At 45.5% G+C, this 21,674-nt stretch overlaps 1 protein-coding gene and 1 long non-coding RNA gene across 4 annotated transcripts in view; both read left to right on the top strand.

Annotated features, from left to right (window-relative positions):
- The first annotated feature begins 1,263 nt into the window (after positions 1-1,263).
- Positions 1,264-13,487, top strand: LOC129861236 (uncharacterized). The gene is made up of 5 exons (XR_008760523.1): positions 1,264-6,036; positions 6,344-6,428; positions 7,250-7,326; positions 8,752-8,835; positions 10,009-13,487. It is a non-coding gene; the product is annotated as an uncharacterized LOC129861236 (long non-coding RNA).
- A 113-nt stretch (positions 13,488-13,600) lies between these two features.
- Positions 13,601-21,674, top strand: part of LOC129861233 (protein NDRG3-like) — a 59,501-nt gene continuing 51,427 nt past the window's right edge. For 2 of the 3 annotated variants that reach the window (XM_055932462.1, XM_055932461.1), the window contains exon 1: positions 13,601-13,908. The gene's annotated coding sequence lies outside the window, so the exon portion shown is untranslated. The remainder of the gene's footprint in view (positions 13,909-21,674) is intronic. The other variant, XM_055932465.1, reaches the window with a different exon arrangement.

Raw genomic sequence — 21,674 nt, 5'->3', positions numbered from 1 at the left:
CTTCTTCACAACAATTGAACCGCTCTCCTTGAAGTTCTTGATGAGCCGATAAATGGTTGATTTAGTTACAATCTTACTGGCAGCAATATCCTTGCCTGTGAAGCCCTTTTTGTGCAAAGCAATGATGACGGCACGTGTTTCCTTGCAGGTAACCATGGTTGACAGAGGAAGAACAATGATTCCAAGCACCACCCTCCTTTTGAAGCTTCCAGTCTGTTATTCGAACTCAATCAGCATGACAGAGTCCTCTCCAGCCTTGTCCTTGTCAACACTCACACCTGTGTTAACGAGAGAATCACTGACGTGATGTCAGCTGGTCCTTTTGTGGCAGGGCTGAAATGCAGTCAAAATGTTTTTTGGGGATTCAGTTCATTTACATGGCAAAGAGGGACTTTGCAGTTAATTGTAATTCATCTGATCACTCTTCATAACATTCTGGAGTATATGCAAATTGCCATCATATAAACTAAGGCAGCAAACTTTGTGAATTTAATATTTGTGTCCTTTCTCAAAACTTTTGGCAACAACTGTACAGTGCTGGTAGGCTAGTCTACATGATGAGATTATTATGGATAAGAGCGAAAATATTTGTATTTGTCAAATGACAATCAAGCCTCAGTCATCATGTCACCAGAATAAGACCCGCAATATTTATTGGAAAGGAGCATCAAGATCATCGTGCTCTTTCACCACCCTGTGAAGTTATCATACTTTATTTAATCTGTAGTCTAATATACTGAATTGTTTCCCAGTCATAGTGGGACCACACACCATATTATCGTGTGAGTCCCAAGTTTACTTTGATATGATGGTTATTATATCAGTATTTGCGCATAAAGGTGTTTCCACCACCATTTCTCGCGTAATTAATGTTAGACACAAAAATATCCCACCATGTCGAACGAACAAATGATCTGTCGGCATTTATAACATTTTATTGAAACTGTTTCCATATTTCCATAACAGCTGTAGTGATTTGTTTATATTTTTATGTGAGGTATGACTTTGCTAGCATAAAAACTGTATGGAAACATTGTTAGTAACCAGGTTTCCATCCAACCTTTTTATGCAAGTAAGGTACATGTCGGATAAAACATTTCATGACAGACCTGATGGAAACAGAACATTTGTCGGCAAACTTTCCAAATGTCGACAAAACAAAATACGCTAGACAAGGTGGGATCTTTTTGTCTGTAAAATTAATTAAGTGAGACATGTTGGTGGAAACGCTTTTACGCGCAAATGTAGATTAAATAACCATCCTATCGAAGTCACAGGACATGTTATGTGGTCCTCCCACTACGACTAGTCGGGAAAGCATGCTGTTCATTAGGGTACAGATTAAATCAATTATGATATCTTCACTGGGTGGTGAAAGAACACGGTTATGAGCTCAATTGATGCTCATTTCCAATAAATATCGAGGGTCTTATACTGGTGACATGATCATCGATGCTTGGTGGTCGTTGGACAAATAAAAATAATCTTGTCCTTAATAATCTCGTCATGTAGACTGGCCTACCCGCACTCTGTGAATTGTTGGCTAAAGCGCATGTGCCAACACCAGAGCCGTTGTAACACACTTAGGCGTAGTGGGTGCGGAGTCAGGTGCAGGAGACAGAAAGTTCTGAATAGCGCTTTAAACAGCACCGGGCTAAACAGTATATACAACGAAACTGAGCGTCATAAAACAAAATGCCCAAAACAGGAAACAAACCAAGATTACACTACCACACATACAAAGTGGGAATAAACAAGCCTGCACGGAGAGCAGGCGGGCCTACCGACTTAAATAGCCAAACTAAAAGTCTAAACGAGAAACAGGTGAAACAAATCAGACCAAACCAGACCCGGAGGACACGGCGCAGGGCGATCCGGATGGAGGCGATGAAAATCCCTCAACATTGACAAATCCAAGATGTCCCCCACCGGTACCCAGCACCTCTCCTCCGGACCATACCTCTCCCAGTCCACAAGGTACTGCAGGCCCCTCACCCGGTGTCTCGAGTCCAGAATAGCACATACTGTGTACGCCGGAGACCCCCGATGTCCAGAGGGGGCGGAGGGACCTCCGGCACCTCACCTTCTTGCAGGGGACCAGCTACCACCGGCCTGAGGAGAGACACATGAAACGAGGGGTTAATACGATAATAGGAAGGGAGTTGTAATCTATAACACACCTCGTTTATCCTCCTCAGGACTTTGAAGGGCCCCACACACTGCGGCCCCAGCTTCCGGCAGGGCAAGCGGGGGGGTAGGTTTCAGGTCGAGAGCCAGACCCTGTCCACCGGTACGAACACGGGGGCCTCACTGCGGTGGCGGTCAGCGCTCCTCTTCTGCCGTCCACCTGCTTGCTTGAGGGATTCCTGGACAACCCTCCAGGTCTCCTTGGATCGCTGCACCCACTCCTCCACCGCAGGAGCTTCGGTCTGACTCTGATGCCACGGCGCCAGGACCGGCTGGTAGCCCAACACGCATTGGAATGGTGACTTGTCCGTGGAGGAGGGGCGGAGTGAATTCTGGGCTAACTCCGCCCATGGTACGTACCTAGACCACTCCCCTGGCCGGCCCTGGCAATACGACCGCAGAAACCTACCCACCTCCTGGTTCACTCTCTCCACCTGCCCATTACTCTCGGTGTGATAACCAAAGGTCAAGCTGACCGAGACCCCCAGACGTTCCATAAACACCCTCCACACTCGGGACGTGAATTGGGGACCCCGATCAGAGACGATATCCTACGGCACCCCTTAGTGCTGGAAGACGTGGGTAAATAGAGCCTCCGCAGTCTGTAGGGCCGTAGGGAGACCGGGCAATGGGAGGAGACGGCAGGACTTAGAAAACCGATCCACAACAACTAGAACCGTGGTGTTTCCCTGAGACGGGGGAAGATCGGTAAGGAAGTCTACCGACAGGTGAGACCACGGCCATTGTGGAACAGGGAGGGGCTGTAACTTCCCTCTAGGAAGGTGCCTAGAAGCCTTACTCTGGGCGCACACCGAACAGGAAGAGACATAGAACCTAACATCCCTAGCCAAGGCGGGCCACCAGTACTTCCCCCTAAGACTCCGCACCGTCCTCGCCACACCAGGATGACCCAAAGAAGGTAGTGTGTGAGCCCACCGAATCATTTGATCACGAACACCAAGAGGCACGTACTTACGACCTGTAGAACATTGTGGAGGTGCAGGTTCCACTCGTAACGCCCTCTCAATGTCCGTGTCCACCTCCCATACCACCGGTGCCACCAGCCTAGAGGCTGGAAGGATGGGAGTAGGATCGATGGGCCAATCCTCCGTGTCATATAGACGGGACAGCGCATCGGCCTTAGTATTCAGGGAACCTGGTATATACAAGATGGTAAACCTAAATCTGGTGAAGAACATGGCCCACCTTGCCTGACGCGGATTCAGTCTCCTAGCTGCCCGGATATACTCCAGATTCCGGTGGTCAGTCCAGATGAGAAAAGGGTGCTTAGCCCCTCAAGCCAGTGTCTCCACACCTTCAGAGCCTTTACCACAGCTAACAACTCCCGGTCCCCCACATCATAGTTACGCTCCGCCGGACCGAGCTTCTTCAAAAAGAAAGCGCAGGGGCGGAGTTTCGGTGGCGTACCCGAACGCTGTGATAGCACGGCACCCACCCCAGCCTCGGACTCGTCCACCTCCACTATGAACGCTAAAGAAGGGTCCGGGTGCGCCAACACGGGCGCATCTGTGAACAGTGCCTTCAACCGATTGAAAGCTCTGTCAGCCTCTGCCGACCACCGCAAACGCACCGGCCCCCCCTTCAGCAGTGAGGTAATGGGGGCCGCTACCTGGCCAAAACCCCGGATAAACCTCCGGTAGTAATTGGCAAACCCTAAAAACCGCTTCTCCTGAGGTCCAGTTTCGTGAAAAACAGCGCCCCGTGAAATGATTCCACTGCCGTAACGATGAGAGGTAGCGGGTAACTAAACCCCACTGTGATGGAATTGAGACCTCTATAATCAATACACGGACGCAAACCTCCCTCCTTTTTTTCAGAAAAAAGAAACTCGAGGAGACGGGAGAAATGGAGGGCCGTGACAGAGATTCCGTGACATATGTCTCAGAGATTCCGTGACATATGTCTCCATAGCCAACGTCTTCTCCTGTGACAATGGGTGCACGTGACTCTTGGGAAGCGCAATGTTTACCTGGAGGTTTATCGCACAATCCCCCTGTCGATGAGGTGGTAATTTAGTCGCCTTCTTCTTACAGAAAGCGATAGCCAAATCGGCATATTCAGGGGGAATGCGCAGTGGAAACCTGGTCTAGACTCTCCACTGACGTGGCACCAATGGAAACTCCCATACACCTACCTGAACACTCCTCTGACCACCCCGGAAGAACCCCCTGTCTCCACAAAATCCTGGGATTGTGACTGGCCAGCCAAGGAACCCCCAGCACCACTGGAAACGCAGGTGAATTGATAATGAAGAGACTAATCCGCTCCCTATGATCCCCCTGCGTCACCATGTTCAGTGGAACCGTGGCATCCCTGACCAGCCCTGACCCTAATGGCCGGCTATCTAGGGAGTGCACGGGGAAGGGGGGGATCTATCGGCACCAACGGAATTCCCAGCTTGAGGGCGAGTCCGCGATCCATAAAGTTCCCAGCTGCACCTGAATCGACTAGCGCCTTATGCTAGGAAGAGGGGGAAAAATCAAGGGAAAAAATATATACAAACATGTGACCTACAGGGGGTCTGGGTGAGTTTGATGCTGACTCACCTGGGGTGACCGAGAAGTGTTTTGCCTGCCCTCTCAACTCCCAGAAGGACTCCTCCAGCACCGGTCGGACACGTGTCCTCTCCGACCACAGCTGGTGCAGGAGGAGCCTCCTCCTCCGGTACCCCTCGAAGCAGCCCCCCTAACTCCATAGGAGCGGGAGGGCTAGGAGGTGGAACTGACAGGACCCTTTCTGAACGCCCGCAGGCAGCCAGCCGAATAGACATGTCTATCAGTTCGTCTAGGGAGAGAGTGGTGTCCCGGCAAGCTAGCTCCCTGCGGACGTCCTCCCGGAGGCTGCAACGGTAGTGGTCCATCAGGGCCCTGTCGTTCCACCCGGCCCCAGCAGCCAAGGTCCGGAACTCCAACGCAAAGTCCTGCGTGCTCCTTGTCTCCTGCCTAAGGTGAAATAGTCGCTCAGCCGCCGCTCGGCCCTCCGGAGGGTGGTCGAATACAGCCCGGAAACGGCGGGTGAACTCTGGATAATGCTCATTCGCCGAGTCTAGGCCATTCCAGACAGCATTGGCCCACTCCAGAGCTCGGCCCGTCAGGCAGGAGACGAGGACGCTCACACTCTCCTCCCCCGAGGGAGCCGGCCTCACGGTAGCCAGGTACTCCCTCGGAGGCGCAATACGAAGTGCGCTGGAGCCGGACACTGGGGGTGGAGTAGGTGGACTCATGGGAGGAACCGGGGGTGAAGTGGGGAGACCACTCCTCTCCCATCAGTCCATTCTCTCCATCATCTGGTCCATCGCTGACCCAATCCGATGGAGGATAGTGGTGTGATGGAGAACGCGTTCCTCCATCGATGGAAGGGGGGTGGCCGCTGCTCCTGCTGACTCCATCGGTGGTGCCCGCTTCTATAACACTCTTAGGCGTAGTGGGTGCGGAGTCAGGTGCAGGAGACAGGCTAGCCTTAAGAAGCTTTTGGGAAACCGGGCCCAGGTTTCTAATGTTCAGTTCCTGCCCATATCTACCACTAGAATACCTTGTTATGTGATCGCTATCTCTCTCTCCACTGCTCAGGTACCAGGCCAACATAGAGAAGATTGACTATGAGGACCAGAAGGTTCTGATCCACTACCGTCAGTGGAGCCACTGCTATGACGAGTGGTTTGGCTGGACCAGCCCCTACCTGAGACCCCTGGAGCGGATCCAGCTGAGGAGAGAGGGTCTGCAGGACAACCAGCCCAGGCCCACCCCGGTGAGGGAGAATAGAACTCACACCCAGTTGAGTTTCTGTCCGACTACATTGCAGACGCCTGCTAGATTTAAAACAGCATGAGTAAGTGTTTAACTTTCATCTTACCACATCATATGGAATAGCAATCTGATAACAGACTGAACAGTTGATGATGTGGCACGCAACTATTGGTTGATGCAGTGCAACGCCTGTGCATCTAATCGGGCAGGAACTCAACCATAATGTTGCCATAGATGAGATCCAGCCAGAAACGCAGAAGGCCTGTGATTTAAACAACAACAACCACATACAGAACGTATCATTACACCTCTTCAAAGTCCTGTTGAACTCATTGACGGTGAATCTCAGATTGGTGTTTATCAGTGATTAACTTTCCTCTCCCTTGCAGGTGTTTCGGGCGAATGAGAAAATCTTAGCCTGTTGGGTAGACTGTCCCTACTACCCTGCTAAGGTCCTGGAAGTCAGAAGAGATGGTGGGTACTACACTTCCACTGGACAGCATTAATTGTGTTTAATCATAAATGCATGGCATTCTAGTTATATCAGGCTTTTTTCTGGATCAAAAATGGGCTTAGGTGTTGGCAAGGGGTGTAGCAGGGGTGTGGTCGGCGCAGCTGAATTACAGTCCTCCGTCTTGGTGTCTTTTATTTTGTTGCATTTTTAAGCCAATTTCATGCGATTCTCAGAATTTCTCCATGGAGCTGAGATGCATTTTTGCAGGTTTAAAGTTAATTTCCTGCAATTCAACACATTTTGCCACTGAGCTGAGAGAAAATGTTGCATTTTTCAAGCAAATCCCCAGGGATTCTACATTTTCTTCCATGTAGCTGAGAGAATATTTTGCCGTTTTAAAGATAGTGTCCTGCAATTCAACACATTTTGCCACTGAGCTGAGAGAACATTTTGCCACTGAGCTGAGAGAACATTTTGTCATAGCTAATGCTATGTTCTTTTGCTCTAAGTTCAAAAATCAATACTGTTAAATTCATTGTTTTTGGAATTTTCAATTCCTCTAACTGTTTAGCTTTTATTTTGGTGATTGTAAGTTCTCAAAGATTCAAAAAATATATATAGGTCCATTATTTTGTATACATACTTTATATTTGGGTTTAGTCATTTAAGTTCATGCTGAAAGCGTTTTTTCCATCCAGAAAATGAATAACAAATTATATGTAAAAAAAATAAAACATTCTTTAAAGTTTGGCCCGTCCGGCCCACCCAAGGGTTTCTATGGCAGAAAAATCCCTGTACATTGGGTCAATATTCTGACCGTGTCTGTTTTTTCTCTCTTCAGGTTCCTATACAGTGAAGTTTTTCGATGGAGTCGTCAAGACCGTTAAGCCAACCAAAGTAAAGCCATATAAGCTAGAGGTGAGAGCTCCATATGACTGTTGGTTCACAGAAGATGGTTGCTCAGGTTATCTTAATGTTTTAAATGTTGTCTTGTGTAATAGAATGTGAAGGCCAGGGAGAGAGACATAACTCAAATTTAGCAGAGCAATGGGAAAGATGAAGCCAAGGTGAACGGAAAAGCAAAGAGTTACAAATCCAAAAAAGGGTCTTCAGACCTAGAGGAAGAAGAGAGTAGGAAAGATGAAGAGGAGAAAACGCGGCAACATTGAAACCAGTGGACAGAATGGGGACCTGAACGGCGAGGAGGGGGAGACGGGAGCAGGAGAACGAGGCCAGGAAGGTGTTGGGGTACAGACTGAAGAGCCACAAGCCTAGAAAGATGAGCAGGTTGTCCAAACTGAAAGGAAAGATGGCAGGCTGTCCAAGCTGAAAGGAAAGATGGGCAGGCTGTCCAAACTGAAAGGAAAGATGGGCAGGCTGTCCAAGCTGAAAGGAAAGATGGGCAGGCTGTCCAAGCTGAAAGGAAAGATGGGCAGGCTGTCCAAGCTGAAAGGGAAGATGGGCAGGCTGTCCAAGCTGAAAGGGAAGATGGGCAGGCTGTCCAAGCTGAAAGGGAAGATGGGCAGGCTGTCCAAGCTGAAAGGAAAGATGGGCAGGCTGTCCAAGCTGAAAGGGAATATGGGCAGGCTGTCCAAACTGAAAGGAAAGATGGGCAGGCTGTCAAGATGAAAGGAAAGATGGGCAGGCTGTCCAAGCTGAAAGGAAAGATGGGCAGGCTGTCCAAGATGAAAGGAAAGATGGGCAGGCTGTCCAAGCTGAAAGGAAAGATGGGCAGGCTGTCCAAGCTGAAAGGAAAGATGGGCAGGCTGTCCAAGCTGAAAGGGAAGATGGGCAGGCTGTCCAAGCTGAAAGGGAAGATGGGCAGGCTGTCCAAACTGAAAGGAAAGATGGGCAGGCTGTCCAAGATGAAAGGAAAGATGGGCAGGCTGTCCAAGCTGAAAGGAAAGATGGGCAGGCTGTCCAAGCTGAAAGGAAAGATGGGCAGGCTGTCCAAGCTGAAAGGAAAGATGGGCAGGCTGTCCAAGCTGAAAGGAAAGATGGGCAGGCTGTCCAAGATGAAAGGAAAGATGGGCAGGCTGTCCAAGCTGAAAGGAAAGATGGGCAGGCTGTCCAAGCTGAAAGGGAAGATGGGCAGGCTGCAATTGCAGAATCATCAGATTGAAATAGAATGTTTCCCATGGTTGTGCTCATGTCCTAACTGGTTGTGCTCATGTCCTAACTGGAGAAGAAAGATGGAAGCTTGGCTTATGGCTTTGCTTGGTTAATTGAATCGTGGCTTAAAGCATGCTAGGACAGATTCTGTAGCTTGATAGATAAGTGGAAGAAGTCAAGGGGAGAATGTCTGCTGAGTCACACTGAACTTTTGCTTGTTATTGTTTACAGAAAGTCAACACGAACTGAGGAAGAGGAGGGTGTCTCTTGGACAGATGCCACCGCCAAAGAAGAAAAGGCCAGACACAAGCAAAGGTCTGTATCTAATAGATAGATGGATTTTATTAGTCACATGCACAGGGTCGCAGACATGGGCGCAACTTTGGTTTTAGAAGTGGGGGGGACACAACTTGTTTTATTTTTTTATCCAGTCGGATCAACACTCCAAAATACCTGCTGCCCTTACCACTGTCATCAGACCCAACACTCTTAACCACTAGAATACCTGCTGTCCTTACCACTGTCATCAGACCCAACACTCTTAACCACTAGAATACCTGCTGCCCTTACCACTGTCAGACCTAACACTCTTAACCACTAGAATACCTGCTGTCCTTACCACTGTCATCAGACCCAACACTCTTAACCACTAGAATACCTGCTGCCCTTACCACTGTCAGACCTAACACTCTTAACCACTAGAATACCTGCTGCCCTTACCACTGTCAGACCTAACACTCTTAACCACTAGAATACCTGCTGCCCTTACCACTGTCATCAGACCCAACACTCTTAACCACTAGAATACCTGCTGTCCTTACCACTGTCATCAGACCCAACACTCTTAACCACTAGAATACCTGCTGCCCTTACCACTGTCATCAGACCCAACACTCTTAACCACTAGAATACCTGCTGCGCTTACCACTGTCATCAGACCCAACACTCTTAACCACTAGAATACCTGCTGCCCTTACCACTGTTATCAGACCCAACACTCTTAACCACTAGAATACCTGCTGCCCTTACCACTGTTATCAGACCTAACACTCTTAACCACTAGAATACCTGCTGCCCTTACCACTGTTATCAAACCTAACACTCTTAACCACTAGAATACCTGCTGCCCTTACCACTGTCATCAGACCTAACACTCTTAACCACTAGAATACCTGCTGCCCTTACCACTGTTATCACACCCAACACTCTTAACCACTAGACTACCTGCCACCTATACCAATGTCTGTTCCATACCACTGTCATCAGACCCTATGTGGCACAGAGATTATTCATTATAGAGATACATTTAAATGATCCTGTTGAAGGAAGATACATTTTTACATGGATGTAAGTATGATGGAACTATTATTTATTCTTGCCATGTCTTCCTCACTCGGTTTCTCCCCTTATTCTCCCCTTCCTGCTCTTCCTGCTCCTCCTGCTCTTCCTCCTCCTGCTGCTCTTCCTCCTCCTCCTATCCCTCTGCAGTTTTGGAGAGTAGGCTGGACTACACAGGGGAACTGGAACCTCCTGACCCGTTGACCCGATTGCCTCAGCTCAAACATCGCATCAGACAGATGGTCACAGACCTGGGCACCGTGCATCAGATGTCCCTCTGCTCCTCCAACACATGAGTGCGCCACTGAGTTCAGCACTTCACCACAGAGACCTGGCTGGAGCAGGGCGTAGCAAGCAAGGCTACAGTACAAATGATGTGTGGGCAGGGTAGGGGAGTAACACAAACTGTCATTAATCAGTTATTATACGAGCAAAACTATTGTAATCAGATTACAGATACTTTTGAAAAACTACATTACTTCTTGGATTACTTTTCAAATCAGAAAAAAATACATTATGACACCTTTCAGTTTTCTTAATGACATTCAATTCAGCATTTTAAAAAAGGCGCAAGTTTAAGTTTGTTCCAACTGAGCAAGTCTGACCGGATGTCAGAGACCACTATGATGACACACCAAATGCATTTGATGGATCCTTTTCTGTATTCAGTCCAAAAGTAACTGAAAGTAATCAGATTGATAATGAGTTTAGATAATCCAAAAGTTACGTAACTGATTACAATTGTGGACAGGTAACTGTAACGGATTACATTTTTGAAAGTAACCTACAGTCCCCCAACCCTGTTGGGACAGAGACGTTAACAGGGGATTCCTGACTGAGACACCTGCTACTACTGACGATTCGAGAATCAACAATATGAAATGTCTGGCAACCTGCATTCCTGCCACTGTGAAGCAGGATGGATAGGACAGGCTACTTTTCTGAAATGTCTGGCAACCTGCATTCCTGCCACGGTGAAGCAGGATGGATAGGACAGGCTACTTTTCTGAAATGTCTGGCAACCTGCATTCTTGCCACGGTGAAGCAGGATGTATAGGACAGGCTACTTTTCTGAAATGTCTGGCAACCTGCATTCTTGCCACGGTGAAGCAGGATGGATAGGACAGGCTACTTTTCTGAAATGTAAGAAAAATAAGAACAGAACATAACCATGTTCAACACTTTTAATTTAGTTTATTAATTCGACCATTTAAAAAAAAAAAAACACACATAAAACTTAAAAGCCATACATGCACATGAAACTTAGGTTTTTGATTGTAAGTCAACCCCTCCTAATAATGTAGTTCTTGCAATTAAATGTAAAACATGGTTAATACTTTGTTTTTGCTAACATAAATAATCCATATCCAACAGTGCTTTATGATTGGATGGTTTTGCTGAAAGGTTAAAATAAGGTTAAAATATAGACCACTGTAGGCTTTTTTTTCTACAGTTAAATGTTTGTATAACATTACACATGTTTGTTCAATGTAAGCACATAGGATTACATATGTTTCAAATGCATATTTTTGATGAGTGTTTCAATGAAATGCATTTGGAAAAAATGGCTTAATAATGATGTTTTAAGATCATAAAAAATAAGGGTCACACTTTATTTGGATAGTCCGGATTTTCCATCTGTAGATGCTCTACAGATAGTATGACCATCTGTTGATAAGCAACTGCTTGCTAAGGTTAGGTTTAGAATAAGGTTAGCGTTAAGGGTAGGGTTAGTAGATGGTTAGTTGAAATGTTACTGATAGTCTGTAGAGCATCTACAGATGGACTATCCAAAAAGTCATACAAAAAAACAAGTCATTTTTAAAGGGAGGGGAAATATTTTCATATTTGCAAATATTGTCCTGTCTTTTGAATGTCCAGAATGTTCTTGAGAATAGATGGTATCTTTCTATAAATGTTTCTTTCCTCATAGATATTGACGTAGTATAGAATACAAAGTTATTTAGAGGACATTGCCAATATTAATGCGTTTGCAAACAAACTATATTTTGTGAATTTAAATACTTTAAGATATTTCTCTTTGATTGAAATATTTAGTTGTGATGTTTGTTTTTTTGTTTCGTTTTTTGTTTTGTTTTGTTCTTATTTCATGTTTTTCCATGCGGGCACTGTGCTCTTATCCTTTTATATATTCTGATTCAGAATTTTATTTATAATTTTTTTGATTGCATCTTTGTAATCAGTAAAGTAATGGTATGTATAGCACGTAGTCCATAGAGTATAGGACTGTGTCACAGTATATTTAGTACTGATATACGCAGTACATTGCCTGTGTACCCTTCCCTGGTGGGTAAAAACTAGAGGATGTGTGTGTGCGTATATGTGTTGACTGGAGAGCAGTGGGGGAAAAGCAGATGGAGCCAGCCCAGCATATGGCCCCACAGTGTGTAGTGAGAAGGCTCTGGAGTCCCTTATGGTAGTGCCACCCAGATTTTTATATTGGAATTAAAGTGCAGACCTCTGCGTTTCCTTGTACCATATCGGGAATATTACTTTGGTTTCTTTCTATTGTGCATTTTCTTAATCTTTGCATGTGAAATGGGTATTTTATTTAACTAGGCAAGTCAGTTAAGAAGAAATTCTAATTTACAATGATAGCCTACCCCAGCCAAACCCTAACGACCCTGGGCCAATTGTGCGCCACCCTATGGGACTCCCAATCACGGCCGGTTGTGATACAGCCTGGAATCAAACCAGGGTCTGTAGTGATGCCTCTAGCACTGAGATGCAGTGCCTTAGACCACTGCGCGCCACTGGGCCCCAAATTGACATTTGACTTTGACCTGACCCATTTCAGAATGATTTGTTTTCCCTTACTGTTTGTTTCAATGGTTAAATAATACTTTATACTTCAGCACAAAAGGTGCATTTAATTATTATTCCCCAAGTTGCTAGCAACATTAGCTTACTACTGATGGCATTAGCTATGCAGATACTAAGCATAACTGACATGGATTCATTAATTTGAAGTACCAGAGATCTATAAAATCTTGCTAGCTACCGAGCGCACTGCCAGTAAGTTATATTCGCAACGATGTTCACGCTGTGTGTTGGTTTCACTGCTTTGCTCCACCCGCTCACTTCTGGTGAGTTTTGCACTTGAGCTGTTTTAGTAAACGAATCAACTACTCTCATTAAGCTAACTTCCCATATTTTAATTAACAGCCATTTAAGCAGAAATGTTAATTTATTGCACATTCTAATCATTTATTTATTTAACTAGAAAAGTCAGTTAAAAACAAATTCTAATGTACAATGATGACCTACCACAGCCAAACCCTAACGACGCTGGGCCAATTGTGCGCCGCCCTATGAGACTCCCAATCACCGTCGGTTGTAATACAGCCTGGAATCAAACCAGGGTCTGTAGTGACCCCTCTAGCAAATTGACGTTTGATGTGACCCATTTCAGAATGATTTATTTTCCCTTACTGTTTGTTTCAATGGTTAATAATATTTTATATTTCAGCTGTATGTTGGCAGTGTCAGACTTATCAATGTCAGTTTTTTTTAATGTATTAGATTCTGTCATGAGAGGACTGAGATTTTTTAAGAAATAATTATTTAACATTTCCATGCATGAAAATAAACATTTTTATTTATCTAAATTACGTGTTGTCTGTACGTTGTGTTACTCTTGGAACATTATAATTCAGACTAGCAAGCATATGATATGCAAATTCACGATCTTACATTGCCAAGAATCAGTCTAGGGAATGTAGCTAGGTCAATACCAGTATTAATTTTTAGATCCATTTTATTATAAAATAAAACTGATTCAGATACAAAGCAACACAGCTGAAGGAAGTCACAGTATACCTCATATCACTCACACGGGTCATCCTCTAGGGTCGGTGAATGGAAATTCATTCGAGTTGGCCACCATTTACACGTTGAAGGGTCCGCCTTTAATGTGTCAGATCAGCGTGGTGTTGGTTTCAGTTGGTACATTGTTGGTATCAAGCGGTTCGAGCACTACGAGACAGCCAGTCCGACTGCTATTTCCATTGTTTTATCAAAAATCAACGGGTGAGTAACATGGTGCAAAAGGTACATTCTCGGATATAAAGTGTGTAGCTAAGACATTTGTATGGCGTTGCTGATTTTCTTAGCCAAAGCAAAGGTTTGGTAAAGTGCGTTGTTCTTAGCTAGACAACGTTAGCGAGCTGCTAACGATAGTTAACTAATTGTAGCTAGCTAGTTCAACTTTAATTGATTAAGCTAGTTATCTATGAAGCCTAGCGTAATCCTTATCATTAATTTGGTTTGATAACATGTTCACACATGTTTTAATAGCTAAACGTTACTGTTTAACTTGGCTAGTTAACGACCATTGGACCAGCAGAGAGTGGTTGGAAGAGTAGCATGTATTTGGTGCAATCCTAGCTAAAGTTAGCTAGCCAGGACTTGAGATGCTAACTAGTCACCCCAAACCGTTAGTTATAGCTATCTTGGGTGTGTATGTATAGTTAGTGTGATACTGAATGAATGATTTCACATTAAGAATCAGAACACAGGGCAAGGGATTTTAGGGAGATGGACTGTCAATGTTTAGTTACAGAGAAAGAAGCAAGTCCTTGGCAGAAGAACCATGCCCTTAAAACATAGCTGTCCCTTTGATTGTGTATTCTTGTTGCTAACCTAGATTCCCAAAATACAGAGATTAACAACACAAACAAAGGCCAGCAAAACCATGAGATTAGTGACAGCTGTTTAGGAGTCCAGATGGCCTCTGCAACCCTACAGTAAACCTACACACAAATTATGGCGTTCTGTTCAGACAGAGACCAGAGACTAACATTGAGGGTTGAATTGTGCTTCGTCCCTGTACGTAATCTGCAGCCCTTGGATTTATGTACTTTTTAAACTGTGTTAATCGATATGTACATTTTATAATGTACCCTACTGCTTCGAAATTGCTGTGGGATTTGTGGGATTGTGGGATTTACGCTCTTCCCAAGACAGCTGAGTTCTGTTGGCAATGGCAAGAGATGATGCTCCCCCCCACCCCCAGGGCTGCAGAAACAAGCAAAGCCCTCTACTGTACTTGAGCTGGATTTTCCAGGTTTCTGTTTTTGTGTGTTACATACAACAGCTGCTGCACAGCCGTGGTGCGGCACAGTTCTCTCCATCCTTGGTTCTATTTCTGTGGCTGTCCCTGGGGAGGTCTTTGCCAAGTTCTGCTGGAGGGGAAGAAGGCACCACTACTGTATGTAAACAATGGTGAACATTGTATCCCCTGGGCCCGAGTTCCATTCAATGTGGTTTTGGTTTATTCGATTTGTTTTTGTCCTGTTAATAACTGCTAGGGGGTTGGTTGATGTCTGTAATTTAGATAATTGTCATTAAGCAATGTAATGACAGCAACCAACTTCAATATTACATGCAAGGACCACGTGAAATTGCACGTTACACAGTTGAGATTGAGGTTATCATCCTAAAGTTCCAACATCTTTTTTGATTGTGCATCAGCTACTGTGTGGATGGGCGCTAGCTGGCGTATTAAAAATGCTAGCAGACACTCGGCCCTCCGTGGAATGAGTTTGACAGCTGTGATGTAGACCGTCATGAAAGTAAAATAACCGCTATAACCCTTTATTTACGAACAGCCGACTGAAGACCGGAAGGCCAGGCATTTGTGCGGTTGAGTCTTTTTCTGTGATAACACGGACTCTTAGCAACATAATACTTTTGTTTTCACTTGCTGAAACAAGAAAGGTGTTGTAGCAAACAATGAATAAAATGGGCTTGGAACCTCTAACCCTGCCGATTTGACTGGTAAACTCATGAGCTGTGTTCGTATACTCATACTAACCATACTATTTGTTATGTAAATTGAGTATGTAGTCTGCTTATTGGCCATAGTATGGATATAGTTAGTATGCCAAAAGTTCCCGGATGTCGTACTAAATTCTCCAAAATACGAAGTATATACGCAGTGGACACAACTTTTGTGCTTTTAGGGCCCATAATGCAATTCTTCAGGAAATGGGCGTGGCTTCACAACGTTTTCAGATTTGAAGAAAATGGTGGAAAATATGCAGCCAAAGTCCGACGAGAGCAGATACAAATTCATTGATTTAATTAATTACGACAACTGTTGAGCAATGTAATAAAGTAATTTTGGCTGACAATTTGTTAGCTACGCTATCCTTACGAACCACATAGCATTACAGCAGTATGTACCGGTATGTTAGCTTGTTACCTAACATTAGTTGTCTACTAATACATCAAACTTACCAGGCAGTATATTAATTAGTTATCTAACTAACTCACCAACATGTATGCATTTGATTATTCACGTCATTCTTAGCTAAATGGTTTATTCGTTGTTAATTCTGGCTATCTACTCCAATTTCAGAGGACTCTCGTCAGTGTGCCAGAGCGCAGAATAACTGATGAATTTACGAACGCTCAACACCTGGTTGAATATAGCTGGTGTCTGTAAACGTCGGCAAATTTTGGGGGATTAAATTGTTGCCAGCCGCACAGATAGTCACCAGCACTCTGGATAACATGAAAGCAGCCTAACCAGCTCCGCTTGGGCGGGTAAATTGGTCAGAGTAAGGTGTTCTCTTATTTGTGTCTAGAAGTAGCTAGCCAACGTTAGCCTGTTAGCTTGGCTGCTGTTGTGAGGTCAGAACCCTCGGATCAACCCTACTCCTCGACTAGAGAAGTCCAGTATGAGGTCAGAACCCTCGGCTCAACCCTACTCCTCGGCCAGAGGAGTCCAGTATGAGGTCAGAACCCTCGGATCAACCCTACTTCTCGGCCAGAGGAGTCCAGTATGAGGTCAGAACCCTCGGATCAACCCTACTCCTCGGCCAGAGGAGTCCAGTATGAGGTCAGAACCCTCGGATCAACCCTACTCCTCGGCCAGAGGAGTCCAGTATGAGGTCAGAACCCTCGGATCGGCCAGAGGAGTCCAGTATGAGGTCAGAACCCTCGGATCAACCCTACTCCTCGACCAGAGGAGTCCAGTATGAGGTCAGAACCCTCGGATCAACCCTACTCCTCGGCCAGAGGAGTCCAGTATGAGGTCAGAACCCTCGGATCGGCCAGAGGAGTCCAGTATGAGGTCAGAACCCTCGGATCGGCCAGAGGAGTCCAGTATGAGGTCAGAACCCTCGGATCAACCCTACTTCTCGGCCAGAGGAGTCCAGTATGCGTTCCGACAGCAAAAAGCTCTGAATTTACGAATGGACAATCTGACTGCTCTGGATTTACGTACGCCCAGAGCCACTCTGGCACTCCAGATTGAATTTACAAACACCTAAAATCGTAAAACGCCTAGCTAGTCATTAGTTATGCTAACAAGCTAGCAAGAGTATCAACTTCTGGCAGACAGGTGACTAGTATGCTCAACTGAAACGATACCGTTTGTTTACAGTATACTAAAATGAAGTAATAGTATGTAGTAGATACTCATTAAGTATACAGTATGTTAGTATGGGTATTTGAACACAGCTATGGTTACACTCAAAATGACTGCCTGGTATTGTGATGCCATAATGTCCATGGTAATGTTGAATGCTCATTCAAATGATGTTAGCTGATATGGCTCATGCAATGGAATGTAGTTTTTGTAATGTCAGTTAGGTGGATTAACAGATCACAGCACATATTGATGGGTACACTTCCTGCTTTGCTCCTAAGTGTACACTCGCTACGGCCGCCAGTCCACCCATTATGCTGTCATTGACTTGAATTGAATATTCATTCTATTTCTATGGCAGCGCATGCGGTCAGGAAAGGAGAATATGTGAGTGTAAATGATTTGTTGTTGCTATTCGAATGGTTATCACAGAGCCCGTGGTCATTTGGCTGGCCAATTACCATCATACAAAATTCCATGACCGTCACTGTCCGAGCAGCAGCACTGCAGATATGCCTGGTAAATAGCTGCGCAGTGGCATTACCAATTAGGCTACCCAAACAAGACTGGTTTGAGCGGGTGTTGTATCACAGAACAGAGAAGGCACTGGCTGCTCCCTGATATTGTCGGCCTATATGCTGGGCACCTTTGTAAAATAGATATTGGTCTCTATGGGACTCCCTGCTGAAATAAAACAAATAATGGCTGAAACGCTCCAAATATACCCACATGTAATCTAGGCTGAGCATGGTAATTTGATTTCTATATTTAGATATTTTTTCCTTACTAAATCACAAACTTGGCTGAGTATAACCCAGGAGGAACAGGTCCCTTGGCTGTGTATTAGTAAGCACAGTTACTCAGGTAGAGAGGGTGGGGAATACAAAGCAGCGCAAAGGAAGGAGCTAACATCAAATGCTAGTTACCCAGCCCAACGGCTCATAAAGAATATTCTGTCAGAGGTTTTTGCTTGCCGTTTGGATAGCCTTATTACCTCTACTGTGGCTTGTCCTGGCTGCTTGGTCACGGTCCCCTAGCCAGGCTACTCTCCCTCTCCTTACTGTATTGCCAGGAATGAACTATTCTCCTAACAAAGCCAGTGTCTCCACCCCCCCCCCCCCTAGCTCTTCTCTCTTTGGAAGCAGATGTCACCCTCATCTGCTCCGTTGCGTCTTGAATACCAACCTCAATATGTAATGGAGACGAGTCACGAGTGAGTCACTTTGCAGTGCTCAGCCTGCCAACCTTATTCTCCTAGTGTTGTGGCTGGCGCCCATACAGGCTCTCCATTAGCTGACCATCAGTAGGAGACACCGATGCCTGACCTGGCAGCTCTCCACAGGTGAATCCCTGTGAAACCAGTGCCAGAGGAGAGCCAGACCTTGGGGGCTGCACTGGAATAAAAGAAACCTGAATGTTAGTTGTTTAGTCACTTTAGTGTGGGTTTGTGAGATACATGGATGGAGTTGGTGACCTTGAGCTTGCTGGAGTGATGTGAGCTTATAGTCCCTGTGCCCAAGAATGCCAAGGTAACCTGTCTAAATGACTATCTCCCCGTAGAACTCCCATCTTTAGCCTCGACATGCTTTGAAAGGCTGGTCCTGGCTCAACACCATCATTCCAGACACCCTGGACCCACTCCAATTCACACACTGCCCCAACTGATCCACAGATGATGCAATCTCTATTACTCTCCACACTGCCCCTCCCACCTGGAGAAAAGGACCACTTGTGTGAGAATGCTGTTCATTGACTACAGCTCAGCTCCAAGCTCATCACTAAGCTCAGGAACATGGGACTGGATCCTGGACTTCCTGACGGGCCGCCCCCAGGTGGTGAGGGTAGGCAACAACACATCTGCCACACAGACCCTCAACACGAGGGGCCCCTCAGGGTGTGTGCTTAGTCCCCTCCTGTACTCCATGTTCACCCACGACTATGTGAATGAGCATGACTCCAAAACCTTTAAAGTTTGCTGACGAGACAAGTGGTAGGCCTGACCGCCAACGACTATGCGCACGCCCCTTTGATCATTCATTCCTTAGTGATGTGGACACTGGGAACTTGACTCGCTCCACATCGTCAGAGCTGTGGTGGAGCTGGTCAAGAGCTTCAAGTTTCCAGTGTCCACGTCACTAAGGAATGATCATGGTCCACACACCAACACAGTCGTGAAGAAGGCATAACAATGCCTCTTCCCCCTCAGGAGGCTGAAAATATTTTGGATGGATCCTCAGATCCTCAAAGTTCTACAGCTGCACCATTGAGAACATCTTGACTGGCTGCATCACGGCGTGGTATGGGAACTGCTTGGCATCCGACCGCAAGGCACTACAGAGGGTGGTACGTATGGCCCAGTAAATCACTGGGGCTGAGCTCCCTGCCATCCAGAACCTCTATAGCAGATGGTGTCAGAAGGCCCCTAAAAATGTTCAGACTCCAGCCACCCAAGTCATAGATTGTTCTCTCTGCTACCGCACGGGAAGCGGTACCAATAGGACCCTGAACAGCTTCTACCCCCAAGCCATAAGACTGCTAAATAACTACCCGGACTATCTGCATTCATCCTTTTTGCACCCACTCTTTTGACTCCTCACATACTCTGCTGCTACTATTTTTATCTATCCTGTTGCCTAGTCACTTACCTATATGTACATATCTACCTTAATATCCTTGTACCCCTGCACATTGACTCGGTACTGGTACCCGAGTATATAGCCAAGTTGTCGTTACTTATTGTGTATTATTTTTCTCTCTGTGTTGTTGGGAAGGGCCCGTGAGGAAGCATTTCACTGTTAGTCTACATATTTTTAATGCGACACATACGATTTGATTTGATCCCCTGCACTGCTGCAGAGAGGCTGTTGAATATTACATGTGATACACTTGTGTAGCATCGGAGTTTCTGTCTCCTCCAAATTCCAGCCCTGCAATTATACCCATGGACCTGCTGCATCTGTGGAATGACAGTTCAATCCTCCTTTTTGAAATCAACTCAAAGACAAAAGGGGTTAAATCAGGCTTCCTTTGTTAGTGTCTTCCCCTCTATACAATGCGACGCTAATGGAAACCACCCACACACACAGCTGAGACTCGGTGTGTGTGTGTATAAATGAGCCTAGAGAGCCCTGGGCTTTGTCATCACTTTCTCTCCCCCCCTGGCCTCCATGCATCTTTAATACAGTATAGTGACAGTGTGGATATCATATTAGGCCTTACACTGGGTCCATCTATTTAAGTAGCCGTGGTTGACAGACTGAAGGGCGGTCACCTGGCTGTTTTACACTCACTGTTCTGTTTGTAGCCTGGTGTGTGGATGACCATTGTGCTTTCTCTCCGCCCAGACAGCTTCCAACATGGAACAATTTATTCATTTTTTAGCCAAGAAGTACGTGGCACACTAGGACTAAATCTGGTGTTGTGAAATCTGTTTCGATACTCTAAGGTAAACGTGAGAAATACATTTTAAAAGTATTAAACTTTAAACTGCACATTTTTTATTTCATAGTTTTTAAAGAAAGAAAGAAAAAATGACGTAAATTTGACAAAACAGATATGGTCCTGCATATGACCGGTAGGGGGTGATTCAGTTCAATGTACCTCAGTCCAGGCTACCAGACGGTGCTCACCTTATTGCTGTCCCCCACCCACTCAGCAACCATGGTAGGTCGTGCCGTTTTTTTAGGTTCTCTGCTGTGTGCCTCCCCCATGTTCTCAGGTCAGTACATGGGACTTCATATCCCACTTCTCATCAGTGTGATGGCTCGCTGCAGTGATGTATGAAGCGTGTTCATATACAGCCAACAATCTGTTAACGCATATGGTGTTTGATAGCTTGCGCTTTGTACTTGTAGAGCAATCATTGTACAATCTCTCAATCCAGACCATCACATTTAATTTTTTTTACATGGCATCTTGTAGTCTGGTGTAGATATGCCATCAGGCATTGAAGCCAACATCCTCTACCATTGACAATGGCTGCATGTCAACTGCAATCTTTTCTGTAATCAACGCTGTGATTTTGTCACTCCGTCCCTCATCGCCTCTGTCTGTTTGGGTCTCACTGTGCCTCCCTTTCAGATGGTTAAGCATTGCATCTGTACTGCCACTGTAGCTCATTTCCACCTCCTGAAGTTTCACCACCTTCTCATTTAACTACTCAAAGTATTGTCAATTGGCCATACAGGACTTCGCTTCCCTTTCTCACTCTCTGCCATTTTTCCAACTGTGAACAACGCTAACGCTTTATAACCGTGGTAAATCATGTGAAAGATGCATATCTCTTAACGTTACATCATTGTTGCGTTAGGCATTTTCTGCAATTTAAATGTTTCCCTTTTATGATAATGATGATCGGCACTGTTAGTGGTAGTTTCGTGATAACTGCACTGTGACATTTAAAAAAAATTGGTTCATGATT

This window comes from Salvelinus fontinalis, chromosome 8, assembly GCF_029448725.1.
Source record: "Salvelinus fontinalis isolate EN_2023a chromosome 8, ASM2944872v1, whole genome shotgun sequence".
NCBI lineage: Eukaryota > Metazoa > Chordata > Actinopteri > Salmoniformes > Salmonidae > Salvelinus > Salvelinus fontinalis.
This window is presented reverse-complemented; position numbering and strand designations above follow the sequence as displayed.